This window comes from Oryctolagus cuniculus, chromosome 1, assembly GCF_964237555.1.
Source record: "Oryctolagus cuniculus chromosome 1, mOryCun1.1, whole genome shotgun sequence".
Taxonomy (NCBI): domain Eukaryota; kingdom Metazoa; phylum Chordata; class Mammalia; order Lagomorpha; family Leporidae; genus Oryctolagus; species Oryctolagus cuniculus.
Window position 1 is genome coordinate 49,731,003 of NC_091432.1, and position 15,649 is coordinate 49,746,651.

The following is a 15,649-nucleotide window of genomic DNA, read 5'->3' on the forward strand; positions in this document are numbered from 1 at the left end:
TGACATTTTCTCAGAAAACAAAGTAGATTTCAAGAAAAATAATAATGAAATTTAAAGTTCTCTTAAAGTACCATAAGTTAATTGATATGTTTGCCATACAGAGTATGTGGCAGATATTAAAAAATGTCTCTGTGAATATAATTCCATATTTAAATAGCTTGAATTTAAAATATCTTTCTACTTGTACATTATTGAAAAACCCAGGCATTTAGGGAATGTCTTACATTTGAAAACAGTAAAGACATAGGAAACTCTTCCTTTGTTAGTGTAATGCTATAAAAAAGATTTGGAGAATAGACTTCTAGGAAACTCTGAAAAAATAACATTATAAGTTACAGTTTAAGTGACTCAATATTTAAGCAGAAAGCAGCAACAATTTAAGAACAGCATTACCTTTCTTTTAGTAGTACAGGCATTTTTGAACTAGTTTTTAAAAAAGCAAGTGTGCATTTTAAATATAATTTAAAACATCTTTAGTGCTATATGAATGAAAAGTTATTATTTTTATGAAATTGTATCAATTTACATTTTATTATTTGAAGACTTAATTCTTAGGTAAACCATTAAATTATACAAACTGCATGGTTCATTTGGATTAAATATTTATGCAAGGTGTCCTGGTGAGGATTAGGAGGCAAATAAAATGGAGAAAGAAATGTAAAGTATCTTTAATGACTCTTGGTGAAAACAGAGGTTCTAAGAAGCTGAGCTTATCCTGTTAGAAATCTGAGTGAAGGGAAATAACTTGGAGCTGTCTAAATCTTACCTTAGTTGCTCTGTCTTTTTTTTTTTTTTTTTTCACTTCTCTTCTTTCTTCCCTTATGTTGTTCACTCATTCTCTTTAAAAACTTTTAGGATGATTAAATTTTTAAACTGACAATAATAATTACCAGCTTTTCAACAAAGATAGCTTTCATTAAAATGTAGTTTATATATCTCATCTCTCAAAGGCTCTGTTACTGGAATTCTTCTCTTCTTCCTTCACACCACAACACAACATAGGCTCAGTTTGAATGAAGGTCATCCAATTAGCTAAAAATTTTCTTGTGACCTAACAAAGGAAAAGGCTAAATATTAGAAGAAGGGGCATTGTTGATATAGTTTTCTTATGGTTATTTTTGGAGTTCAACATTACAAAGGACAAAAATACTTCTGGTAGGACCTTATCTGGTCATTTAGGCAGAAGTCCCACTAGTCAAGCATGCCTGAAGCAATTATTTTCTAGTCTTGAGAATTTCCATGTGCATGGACTTTGCTGTTCCTTTGGTCAGTGATCTCAAGCTTTGTTAAGATCAACTTCTGACTGCAGAATCTTCTTGTTATAGAAATGTGACAGAGTAATATGACCAAGATACATCAGATGAAATGAATGTGGCATCCAGAATGTTTGAGTTTCTATTTATTTTAAGATTTATTTTACTTACTTGAAAGGCAGAGTTATAGAGAGAGAAAGAAAAAGAGAGAGCAAGACTGAGGAGAGAGAAATTTCCATCTTCTGGTTCACTCCCCATATAGCTACAATGGATGAGACTGGGCCAGGTGGAAGCCAGGAGCCTGGAGCTTCATCTGGGTCTTCGCGTGGGTGGCAGGGACCTGAGTACTTGGGCTATTTTCTGCTGCTTTCCTAGGCATATTAGCAGGGAGTTTGATCAAAAGTGGAGCAGCTGGGACTCAAACCCTGCCCATATGGAATACTGGCAAAATAGATAGTATGGCTTAACCCACTGTGCAACAATGCCAGCCCAAGTCTCTATTTCTTTCAGTTATTGTACAATCAGTCCATCACTTACATTGAAAGATGGGGTAGCTAACACAATAAAAATATTTACCTAATCTGGCCCTAAAACAAACAAATCCTATCAATGACAACAACTTATTTTATGAACACTTATTTCTGTGTCTTGGAACTATTCATCTGCTACATGATCTAAGGCAGAAAGTTATACCTCATGGCCATGAGAAGGTTTCTTGGTAAGGTGTGCAGAAGCCAGTCTGAGATAAGGAAAGTGGGATATTGTTTTGCACATCTATAATGAATGGGCCACACCAAGAGTGTGCGAGACCTGATTGAGATCTTACCTACTTAAATCCACTACCCAGGTCAGAAGAGGAAAACATTGTAAAGGCAACTGGCTGTCTCTTAAAAAGCTGGATCTTATTCTAGTTTTATTTTTCCTGGTTACAGAAAGATAAAACTACTTCTCTCTTTTCCTGAAGTAGGTATTGTGTAAAAACACCTTGTTTGACATGCCAGTTTCATTTAATTTTTTATTTTGAATGCAAAAATTATGTATTTCTGACCTTTAAACTCTAAATGACAATAAATTATTTTTTAAAGATTTATTTTGTTTATTTGAAAGAGTTACAGAGAGAGAAAGAGAAATAGAGGGAGCAAGATCTTCCATCCACTGGTTCACTCTCCAAATGGCCACAATGTCCTGGGTTGGGCCAAGCTGAAGCCAGAAGCCAGGAGCTTCATCCAGGTCTCCTAGGTGGGTGTAGGGGCCCAAGCCCTGGGCCATCTTCTTCTGTTTTCTCAGGCTACTAGCAGGGAACTGAACTGGAAGTGGAGCAGCTGGTACTCCCAACTGGCAACCATATGGGATGCAGGTGGTGGCTTAACCCGTTATACCACAACACCAGCTCTGATTTTTTGTTTTTAAAGGCAGACCCTTTTTCAGGTTACCCAAGCCATTTTAGTAATTTGATAATGAATTCCCTTTTATAAAATTCTGTGTCTGTTCTTGGTCTCGTAAAGCAACCTTTTCCCTGAGTTCTGGCACAAAAAGTGATTATTGTCTAACCACAGGCTTGAGGCATTAATAAATAACAACAGTATCTTAAGTTGATATAACACTTGATTTTGCAGATCTTGAATTGACTGAATTCCAAAAACCGTGGGATAAGTAGGAATTTTCTTCATTTTGCTGGAGTAGTGTGATTCAAACCTAGAATTTATGATATAAATTCAGCATTTGTTCCATAACACTATGCTCTTCTCTTTCAGAAAGAATTTTTCCCCCTCTTTCTGTTGTTTTTGGTCACTATCCCAGTCTTCACTTGGTTGCTGTAAAAACATTTTTGAAAAATAGAGATAGACTAAGTCAAGGAAGAGACTGTAGAGAGCCTTCTGCCACTTTATTTCTTTAGGTGCCTGGAGAGTGTGTTCTGTCTGACATTTTTCCTACTCCCCTGTTCCACACAGCCATATGTAATACCGCTGCTGAAATTTTTTGAATTACATAGATTTTTTTCAGAAATGAACAGAAAGAATCTTGAGGGGTGGACTGATGCAGTGGTTAAGAAGTCACTTGGGATGTCTGCAGACCATGTTGGAATGCTTGGGTTCAAATCCTGGCTCCACTCCTGATTTCACCTTTCTGCTAATGCACATCCTGGGAGACAGCAGGTGATGGCTCAAGTACTTGGGTCCCTGCCACCCATATGGGAGACCTATACTGAGTTACTACTACTGGTTATTTGAGAGATGCGGAGTGAACCATTAGATGGTATTTCTCCCACCACCTCCCTCTTCCCAAACAAGTAAAAGAAATAAACAAAACAATTTTTAAAAATCACAAATTCATGCATTCATGTCTTCGTGATATTTTGAAATGGAAAGAAAGCTGTTTCAAATCGAGCATAGCCCAGACCAAAGCTCCCTCAGTGAAAACATCTGTGATTTTAAGGACAAGTAGGTCTAGGTGCATTATCTTTAAAAAAATACTATTCCAAGCTAATCTTGACATAGAACAGGTAAATAAAAAAGATGAGCTGTGAAAATCCACAAATAGGGCTTGAATGCCATTTTCCATGACAACGGGAGCTGCCCCATGAAAGCATTAACGCTGGGAATGTAAGGAATTTAAAATTGTGCCTTCTCAGTTTTACAGTTGTGTGCTCATGTTAATTAGAGATATACTGACATTTGAAGTACCTACATTAATACACACAGCTACTACACATTTGTGAACTGTGGCCAGATACCCACTTTAAATGAAAGGAGTTTGCATGTCTGAATGTGTATATCCATTACATTTTAAGCTTTTAAATTTCATAGACTAGTGCCCTTAGATACTTGTTCTTTATGCTCTCTCTACTTTCAGTTTCTAATTTATATCTGAAAGCATAGCCTGGAGTATTTTTAATTTCCTGGTGGTGTTTTGGAGCAATATTGATGGAATTTTGAGGAAAAATGTTTTAATAGTGTTCTTTATTTGCTGTAGTTTTGAATCTCTTTTTCCTCTGACTTTCTAAATTGTTAGTTTTTCTTGCAAACCTTTGAAATGGCCTGCCACTGAAATAAGGTAGGATTTAGGTTTATGGAGTTTGCTTCACTGGCTATATTTAATCACACACACAAAAAACTACTCTTTATGGTCACACTTTGGTTTTAGCCAGAAAAGCCCAGTATTAGAGACTTTGATGAGATGAGCAGTGAAGAGGCATTCTGGTCTTTCCAGTATAGCTGAGTTTCATTCTTCCATCTTGATGTCAAATCATATGTCTTAATTTTTGATTTGCAAATATGTTCACACTGGCTTGATGCCTTCTTGAGGTCATCTTTAGCCCTAGAATTTGTCTTTTGTTTGTTTTACACTTTAAAGTAAGACCTTACATCTATTTTTGCAAGCTTGTGTTTCTTAAGAATCTGCCTGTCAGGGATTTTTAACCTAATTGTTTTGTGCTTGTTGTCTAATGAAACTCCCACACTTAGTTTTTGGACCAATCCCTGAATATTACACAAGACCAGTTAGAAAGAAGCTTCCTTTTTGCAGCACCAGAACAAACTGCTCTAAAAAAATTTGTAATACTTTGGACTTGTTTCGTTAAACCATTTTACTGGCATCATTAAACCATTGAGACCTGGGGCCATTAAAACTTACTCATTACTATTATTATTATGGCATTTATTACTTTTTCCCCCCACTGTACCAAGTTCTTCTGTTCTTTATTCTTTCATGTTGCTTACTACATATTGTGCCATCACAGCACATTCGGTAATTCCAAGTTAATTGCTCAATTATCAGTGATAGTCATGAAGCACTTGAAACATGCGCAGTGGAAGATTTAAAAAATTTCAAAATAAGTTGGTGTGTCATAATCTTAAATGTGAAACATGCCAATATCTGCAGGCATAAAAATATACAGCCTGAGCTAGGCATTTCAAGGAAGGCAAAAACCTACTCTTAAAATCAGGGCTTTTGTCTGGGACTGAAGTGTTTCATCTTCCCTAATTTCAAACAACATGTCTAAATTTGATCTTGGTTTACTTTTCATCTCTAAAAATTTGGTTGTGGTTTATAAAGGAAAAGGGGAGTAAAACTGTATTGACTCTGTTTGAATGTTTTACTGGCAACTCACAATCACATATTCACTGTCAAGTAGAATTTAGTGTAAGGTGGATCCATGTTGGATGCCATTCAAGGAAGCAAAATAATCTCTTTATCATGTTTATTCACCCATAAAGCAATCCTCTAATCAGAGGGTAGTATTAAAGTGAAGTTGTATATTGATGATTTATTGGTACTAAAAAAAAAAAAAAAAAGGAAAAAAAGTCTCCAGAAGAACAATGGCAATTTGGGGACTTACTCTGAATCCTACTCAGTAATATCCTCAGATGCCTTCAAGGTACTTACACATTATGGCAAAAATAATTATTGTAAGTCTTTTGACAACTAGGCAAACCATCATTAAATTTTTGCATTAGCATTCAGTTTAGAGTTTTCTCGAAACTAATATAGTGCCAACAGCTCTTTTTTAGATGCTATTATGGTTCTTTCACATTTTTATAGTACTGTAGTAAAGCTGAATTTACTGGCAACATTTGAAGGTGGAGTAGAACTGCACAAGAGTCAGCATTAAAGTGATTCAGTGCCTGTTGGAGGAAAAATTCTTCCTAACTTGAGAGTGGAAACAATGTGGGACTCAGGGCAATTTTCTAAGAGCTGCTAATAAATTTGAATATTTTCTCAAAAAGCTGCTCTCTGATCTTGTTTTTAACCAAGAAGATAGGCTTAATTATCTTCCAGTATTCTTAGATAACTTGTATTAATATTGAAAAGAATTGAATCTGTATGGAGGTGGGGAAATAAAGCCGTTATTTGAGGTGAGTGGTGGTCTCAAATATATTGAAGTCCTGAGTATCAATAAATGCTCTGAGGTACAGCTAGCTACTATTTTATGAAATAATGATTTGTAATATGTGAAATATAGTCTATAATCAGGAGAAAGTAAAGTCATGGGTTCAAGTATTTCAATAGAAATATTTTTGTGATTTCAGTTTATAAAGGTTGTTTGAATAATTAGCAAAATCTAGTTCATTTAGTTGTATTTTGCCCTACATATTACTTACAGCATTTAGTCTTATCTGAAACACCTTTTTCATGTTATTTTGGAATGTTGGTATAAATGATAGTAGTTTCACCGAATTTTTTGCCAACTCCAAAGCATAAAAATGTGAGTTGAATATTGAAAGTAAAGATAAAACATTTTGCACATTTCTTTCTTTCTGCATATCTCTTACATATTTTTTCCTGGAGGTTTTCAAAGATATGAGGCAATTGCAATGTAAAAAAGATTAATTTCAAAGCAGCATCTTCCATAGATGACTGGCTCTTAATATTTAATCAGTTGAAGTTTGTACAAATGATGTAATGCTTGTTATTATTGTTGTTTGCTTAGCACTAAGGGCTTGGCACTGTGCTTACAAGAGAAGAAAAGATGGTCTCTGCCCTACAGGCTTAAAACTTGCTATGTTACTAGAGAGTTTCTGTGGGTGGAGTTTTCTTTGGATACAAACTGTACTGGAGTTAGTTCTTTCTTTTTCTTTTCATCTCACACAGTTTCATATAAACATATAAAGTGAATGAATTCATTAATAAAAGCAGATTTTCTATTTTTATTTCACCTCTGGGCTCTTTTGTATTTTTGGAACACACAAGCACAACAAAAAGGTATGTTTGACAGTTAATTATTATTTTTCTCTTTTTGATCTTGGCATCATAGATAATTAAGCAATAGTATTAATGTTACCCAAGCCTGCATCCTTGTATCTGCCTGCATTAGGCAGAATACAGACTCTTTTCTTCCTTACAGCTAAGGCATGCTGATAATAAGCCTATGGCTTGGTTTTAATTACTGCCATACTGTTCTGAATTTTGTTGAACAAAGCAAAGAAGAAATCCAGATACACAAGTATTTCCTTAAGTGAATCTTATTTTTCTTCCATTATTATGTACATTATGGTATCATCAATTAAAATGGATTGTAAAAGGTGAGAATAGTCTCATATAATTTGATATCTTCTTTGGCAGTAAGTGTACACTCACAGGCTGAAGCTTTAACAGATGGAAATATTCTTGATTTTGTTCTGATAGTGGTAATACTCAAAGCCACAGATTATTGATTCTGTGACTTTTTGCTCTGGACTTGCAGTCACAGGACAGAAATCTAAGAGGCAATATTTAGGGGAGGGCTAAGACATGAAAGATGTGGATGTAACTGTTAGAGTTGAGTATCAGAAAACTTTGAGGGCCTGGAACCTTTTGAGGGGAAGATATGATTGGAAAAATCTAAGAAATGAGTGTCCTTCCAACTTCACTGCAGTAACTGAAAAGAAAAAAGGCAAGGAAATAAGTGAAAGAGGAAATGATTGAAATAGATTTTTGTAGAATCACAAAATAGATTAAAGGACCATTTTTCAAGATGTGGAAATATTTGTTTTGATCAGAAAACAGTAACTTAAAAAACAGTTCTTTTCCCCTAATTTATTTCAAGCTTATTGATTAGAATTCAGTACCTGTTAGGTACAATTGTATGAGCTTTAGGAAATATGTGCCTCCCAGGGTAAGAACTGATGAGAGTATTTCTGCTTTCTCTGAATAAAGATTAATATAGAAGTATATGAAAATAATCATATGTCTGTCAGATGCCAATATTGTGTTTGGTAAATCACAATATTGTACCTAAATCATTGTACCTAAGACCAAGAAACATCCTTTAACTCCTAGAACAAAGAAATCAGGTGAATTAGGTTTCTGATGTTTTTATCTTGAAGTTAGAATGAAATCTCTATTTTGTAAAGTGACTTATGGTGTACTGAATCTTCCTTTCTCTTCCCCTTCCTCTCTTCTTCCTCCTCCTTTCTCTCCCCTCTTCTGTCCTTTCTTTCATTAAGAGATAGTTGAAAAAAAATTCTGTATGCTGCTTGCCAAGTTGTAAGACAGTGTGATGTTAGTTCAGAAAATTTGTTGGAAAATGTAATTAAAATAGGTTTATTTTGACACAAAAATTTTTTGAAATCTGTATATACCTTTTCATAATACAAATTTCCCATGAACTTTTTGAAGTACCCTCATTCCTAACATGTTTCCCTTAAATTGTATACAGGGTAATTGTTTTGATTTACAACTAATGAGTCCCAGCTGGGCTTTTTATATGAAGCAAGGGCACTCTGGTCCATTTTGTGCAAAGAAACTGAGGGAGTGTTGGGATTAGTTTTACTATTGTGAGGTTATGGATATAGTTGGAAAGAAATTATAATCTTTATTAGTCCAGCAGTATACTCAACCTGAATTAGGATTTGTCAAATTTTTTAAAATATTTATTTATTTATTTGAAAGGCAGAGTTACACAGAGAGAAGGAGAGGCAGAGAGAGAGAGAGAGAGAGAGAGAGAGGTCTTCCATCCTCTGGTTCACTCCCCAATTGGCCGCAACGGCCAGAACCGGGCCTATCCAAAGCCAGGAGCCAGAAGCTTCTTCTGGGTCTCCCACTCAGGTGCAGGGGACCAAGAACTTGGGCCATCTTTTACTGCTTTCCCAGGCCATAGCAGAGAGCTGGATTGGAAGTGGAGCAGCCGGGACTCGAACCAGTGCCCATATGGGATGCTGGAACTGCAGGTGGCGGCTTTACCCACTACACCACAGAGCCAACCCCGGATTTGTCAATTTTAAGAATAGGGTAGATGAATAACTATGGTCAAAAAGGAGAATTTTAAGGGTTTTAGGAAGACCTCCTACTGTAAGATATTCTGTAGACCTTTAGAGGAGTCGTTAGTTGTGTTTCTCTGGCATTTCTGCTACACAGAATATATAGTCTCAGTTTCTAATGTAATTTTTTTTGCCCCTTTGAATAGTCTTTGACTTAGGGATAAAGAGGAATAAATACCCCATGGACCCAAAAGCTTGAAGTTCATGAATTATCTAAATGATACCAAGTGGGATACATAAATATACCAGGTACCAGGAATAAAGTTGTGGATTGGTTCAGGTTATGATTATATAAAACTGATAGCATGACAAATTGTGCAGCAGTTTGAAATGTCTAGAGGAAATTCTCCCACGACAACACCTCCCAGTGCTCCACGTTCCTCCATTTCTGTGACTGGAGACATTGGAAGGGAATTGGTAATTTGGGATATATACTTGGGATAGAGAAATTAACAAAAAATAGTTATTGTTTATGTTAAGAATCTGCATGTACTAGGCACTTTTCTATTACTTTTAATCCTTTCAACAATCTGATAAGATGACTTCCTCCCTCTAAACTAATTCCTATTTCTTTATTTCTAAATTTGAATTTCCTTCCCCCTTCCTTTTTTTTCTTCATAGCATTTAAAGTGATGGTATTTATCATATATTTGTATTTTTGTTTATTTTCTATTTCCTTCATTTAGATTGAAAACTCTGTCAGGACAGAGACTGTGACTTACAGTGTGTGACACATAGTCTGTTTATAGTAAATATTTGTTGAAAAAAGAATAAGTGAATAAAAAATAAAAATAAGGAAGGAAGAGAGGGAGAATGGAAAGAAGAAAGGAAGGGAAGAAAGGCAGGCAGGCAGGCAGGAAGATAGGCAAGTAGAAAAAAGCAGAGCTGGGATTTAAACTCTCTGACCTCAGAACCCATTTGTTCCCATTCTGGCACACCAGCAGTTTTATTTCACTTAAAGCATTCTTGATTAGAACTTTATCTTTAAAATGTCCATTTCAGCTTTCTTAAAGATCTCAAATATTTGATCTCAGAACTGTTACGAGTTAGCCTGAGATGGAACACCAGGAAGAAGACCTGTCTTCTTTTTGCCTCATCCTGTTGGGATACTGTAACCATCTTATGCTAACAACTCTTTGCAGAAATATATATGTCATATTCTTTATTTTTAGATTTCTGTTCCTCTTATACAAAGACAGTACTTTTCTCTCCTTCCTTCTCTGAGAGTGATCTTTAATTTAGAGTCAGTTGTTGCTGCTAAGTTGACTGTTGGTAGCCGTGTTGTGCGTGCTCTGCTGACTTTTTTCATGGAGGGATGGTGTGTCACATGTGACGAGCTGGACTCAGTCAAAGGAGTTCTTAGCCTGCCGGGTGCCAGACATCAGGGCTTGGTTCAGGTCTTCCATGGTGACCTCATTTTTTGCTCTTTAATTTTGTTCCTTTTTATTAATAATATGGTTGTCGAGATTTTTTTGTTTTGTTTAATTTTGGTTTCTGCATAACACTATTGACAATTTTCATTTCTTTTTATTCCTGGTGCCGTTTTTTTCTTACAGATTTATTTATTTGAAAGGGAGAGAGAGAGAGAAAGAGAGAGAGGGAGAGAAACTTCCATCTGTTGGTTCACTGTCCAATACCTGCAACATCCTCATCTAGGGCAGGACAAAGCCAGGATCCAGAAACTCCATCTGAGTCTACCATGCTGGCAGCAGGAATCCAAGCACTTGGGTCATCATCTGCTCCCTCCCAGGTGCATTAACAGGAAGCTGGAATAGATGCACTCTGATTTGGGATATGAGCATTAGATGCAGCAGCCCAACATGCTGCACTACAGTGAAGACCCTCTGGTGCCATTTTTTAAAAAAAAAAATTACTTAAGAGAGTGAGAAAGAGCACACTCATATCTGATGGTTTGCTCCCCAAATACTAGCAACAAGCAAAACTGGACCTGGACCGACGCTCAGAGCCAGGAATTCAATCCAGATCTTTCATGTGGGTGGCAGGAGCAAAATTACCTGAGCTATCATCAGTGCTTCCCAGGATGTATTTAGCAGGCAGCTGGAATTAGGAGCCAGACCTGAGAAATGAGCCAGGTATTCCCATGTGGGATGTGCTTGTCTTAACCACTAGGCTTATCACCTGCCCCCAAGTGCCATCTTTTTAAAAAGCTTTACTGTGTCTTTCCATCTGCTTCTCAGAAAAGGAGGAAATTTAAGCATGAGAATAAATACAAGGTTTGCCCACTCTTATTGTGCAGAAAGGTCTCATGGTGTCTAGGCTCTTAGCAATGCTATATAGCCTTGAAGGCAAACACAGTGAGGATTATAGATGCGATCTGGTCAAACAGGAAGTGGGTATATCACAGATATATGAAGAGATACACATTTAAAACTTGTCATCAACTAATTGTACTATATAAGCTTCCAAGAGAATACAAGAAACAGATGTTGGTAATGTGAAGCAATAACTATCTTTACCTGGACCAAGTTAAAATCCTTAAGCTTAGGCTATATGGGAATTTATCATATGAAGCAGCCTGATATACTTGGAATCATACTTAGTACCATGATTAGGAGTGGATAGTGTAACTGGCAGTCAACCTAACTTCCAACTTGACCTCTAAAACTATTTAAAGATGTAACTGTTTGTGTTCCCAACTAAGGCAAATCCTTTTCTGGTGGCAACTGTTTTCTTCCCGGGAGAGTTCTCAGTATCTGTTAGAAACTAATTCAATTCCAGGGGCCAGTGCCGTGGCTCACTTGGTTAATCCTCCGCCTGTAGCGCCGGCATCCCATATGGGTGATGGGGTTCTAGTCCCGGTTGCTCCTCTTCCAGTCCAGCTCTCTGCTGTAGCCTGGGAGGGCAGTGGAGGATGGCCAAAGTGCTTGGGCCCCTGCACCCGCGTGGGAGATCAGGAAGAAGCACCTGGCTCCTGGCTTTGGATTTGCGTAGCTCCAGCCATAGCTGCCATTTGGGGGATGAACCAACGGAAGGAAGACCTTTCTCTCTGTCTCTCTATCTATAACTCTACCTGTCAAATGAATAAATAAATAAAAGAAACTAATTCAATTCCAGATATATACTGACTATTAATTGTAGTTAAAGCACAGCATTCGATACTGCATTGGAAACAAATGCAGATGTTCAAAGTCCCTGTCCTCAACGAATTTAGGATTCATATATAATTTTTAAATTTTCCCTTTTTGTGTCTTGGTATCTAACCAACCGAATGCCTGGCACAAAGGAGGGGATAATAAGTGTTAATTAGGTTGCATTGTTGAGTATTATAGAGGGGATGTGCAGAGGAATGGAGATATAATTCCCTATGTAGAATATAAGTACTTTAATTAAGTAAAAAATAACACTCTAGAGGGTTCAAAGAATTTAAGATAGCCCTTTAAGAAGAACTCTTTGAAAACTGGGCAAAATTCTGTCAGTGGGGTAGGGGAAGAAGAGAGAAGCACGCTATTAGTGAGACAAACAATTTGAACATCGGTGAAAAGTAGACACATGGGCACAGGTAAGAATGGAAAAGGGATCAGAGAGGTTCAGGTTGAGGTACATGGTGTACAGGCTAGACAATTAATGAGATCATATCATGACTTACAAGACTAAACTAAGGCATTTGTTAGATCATTGGAAGACATTACAACCAAGTGGTTTGGTGTTATGGTAGAGACTTAGCTTTTGAGAAATTAATTCAACCAGAAGCTGGCAGAGTTGATTTGAGGAAAAGAGACTTGAGCTAGAGAAACAGCTTATGAGGGCTATTGCAGAAGTTCAGATAGGAGTTAAAAGGTTTAAAGAAGATATCAATAAGAATGATAAGACTGTATGTGGTGGGAAGCATGATGGAAAGGAATGCAAATGACTGATTGTTTTCCTCCACTCAGAGATATAAGGTAAAACACAGCTAGCATGAATTTGAGAAAGTGAAGATAGTTAAGATATGGCATTCTTTTTAAAGATTTATTATTTATTTGAAAGAGTTATAAGGGGCAGAGAGAGAGAGAGAGAGAAAGAGAGAGAGATAGATCTTCCATCTGCTGGTTCACTCCCCAGTTTGTCACCATGATCAGGGCTGGGCCAGGCTGAAGCCAGGGGCTAGGAGTTTCATCTGGGTCTCCCACATGGGTGGTAGGTGCCAAGCACTTGGCCTTCATTTCACTGCTTTTCCCAGGCCATTAGCAGGGAGCTGGATCAGAATTGGAGCAGCTAGGACATGAACCAGTGCCCATATGGGATGGCAGCATTGCAGATGGCAGCAACCTCCATTACACCACAGTGCCGGCCCAAAGATTATGGCATTTTTATCAGGTGGCTTCAACATAGGGATTAGTGCATGGCATCTGTGAAGAATGAAGCAGGTACATGAAGAGTTTGGTTACATTTCTGCACTGCAAAAATTCTAAGCTAAGATACAGACCCTCTTTTACTTATATTTTTCAGGATGAGAGAGAATAATGTAAGCAAATTTATTCATGAGTGAGAAAAGGCTTATTGAAATAAAAGTTAAAAAATAGGCTTTTTCAAAATAGCGAAGTAAAGTTGACTTTGTAGAGGATCCTTGTCATCCATATTGAATATCATTTAGACTAGCACTACCATAATTCATTTATTCAGTCATGCTATTAGAACATGAATTCTGGACAATGAGGTAGAATTTAAAACAGAAATAAAAAAAATTAGCCCTCAGCAATTTATAATCTATTTGTGGGAGGAGAGGCCCATCTCCATATTCTCCTCAAATATATGCAGCTTAACCTTATGGCACACTAAGTCCCTCACCATTGCCCCCTTATAGGATGCTCTTTCATATCTGTCTTGCTGTGTGTAGAGAATAGTGCATATGATGTCATGAATTGTAGTAGAGTTCTTTTTGTTTGAATTGCTTAAACTCTAACTCCCATATATGCAACCATTCTATCAATTATGATAAATGAAATATCCTATAGTGAATCTCCATACTTTAAAAATTAGAAGCAAAAACTTTTTGAGTGCCTTCTGTGAATCAGAACTATATTAGACACTTCATATAAATTCTTAAATGTACTGTGTGGGATTCCTGGCACCCCAGGGCTGTTTTGAGCAGTAACTGTGATCTTATTCAAATCACAGAACCTTCTTAAGCCTCAGCTTCTTCACTTGTAAAATAAGAATATTATCTACTGCATAGTTTTTACAGCTTTATTAAACTATAAGTGAAATACATTAAACTGCATGTATGTAAATCACAACATTTGATAGATTTTGAGATAAGTATATACCAGTGAAGCCATTTCCACAATCAAAATAATGAACATATCCACTACCCCTAACAGTTAACTCATGATCCTTCCATATTAGAGCAAAACAGATCACAGGTAGCCCTGGAGCTGAGGAATAAGTTTGCTTTTTGGTAAAATTTGCAGGTCCACAGCTTTCTGATCAATCTTGTGATACTCTGCAATCTCGTATATCTCTTTCTCCACGTCAAAGATCTCACGTTCTGGTGTCTGGGCCTCCATAGCTTCTTGTTCTTGAAGTCAGCTTCAATGATATGTTTTGAGATTTTCATACTGCTGAAACTAATTTTTGTGGAGGTGGCAGTGATAAAATTCTGGTGTGTTCTGTACAGAGGGACTCAGTTGAGGGCAAGAAGTCCAGTTACGAGTAGCAAGCCACTGCTCAGGTGCCTCAGGAAAACCACCGCCTTGCCTCTGTGGCGCCCAGTGTGGATGATCAGAATGGTGCCGGGGTGATGCTGGCCTGTAGTCTGCTCACATCCCTCACGTGCTGACTGAGGTTCCTCTCCACTCCCCCCCTTGCCTAAACAGTTCTGAAGCACATCCTCTGCAGGACAGTGTCTAGGCGTTGTGTGACACTCGTCCCCCCTGGGGCCAGTACTCTCGTCACCACAAACTGATTTGTGGCTGTCGCGAAAACCTCCTCATTTTTCTTTTCAATCCTGGATTTAGGAGCTAAGTACTTCCTCTTATACATGACCTTTCTGGAACACATAGCAGATCAGGACTGTCTGCCAGTTTGTCTCACGAGGACAGGATATTAGCTGTAATGGAATCCCCTTTTGGGATTTTTTTAGCCTTGAGGTTATTCTTTTTAATTTGCCATTAGCATTATTATATCATGGCTTGAGGTCTTAGTGTCTGCCTTTGGAGCTTTTTCATCTGTCATCTTGTAAAATAGGAAAGAGTCAAAAATAAAATATTTATTTCACACACACACACTCACACACATGCAGTGAGAGTGAGATAGAGTTAGAAGAAAGATTCCATCTGCTGGTTCACTCCCCAAATGCCTGCAGTTGCTTGAGTTCTAAAGCAAGGAGAAGGGGAACTCAACCCGTTTCTCATGTAGATGGCAGAAATCCAACTCCTTGAGCCATCACCACTGCCTCCCAATGTCTGAATTATCAAGAAGCTATAGCTAGGAATCGAACCCCAGGCCCTTCAATGCGGGACACAGACATCCTAACTGACAGCTTAACTGTTAGGCCTTTCTTAGGCTTGTAATGTATGTAGACTACTGAATGATGTCATCTTTCTCATTTCTGATATAACTCTGAATATAACATATCAAAATTTAATATTGGTTTTGTGTTTTATATTTTACATATTTTTATTTTTATTATTTCTTTCTCACAGTATGCTTTGCTTT

The 15,649-nt window shown here is 37.2% G+C and overlaps 1 protein-coding gene across 41 annotated transcripts in view; it reads left to right on the forward strand.

The window, feature by feature from the left end:
- Positions 1-15,649, forward strand: part of SOX6 (SRY-box transcription factor 6) — a 647,773-nt gene that overhangs the window by 111,131 nt on the left and 520,993 nt on the right. The window lies entirely within an intron of this gene.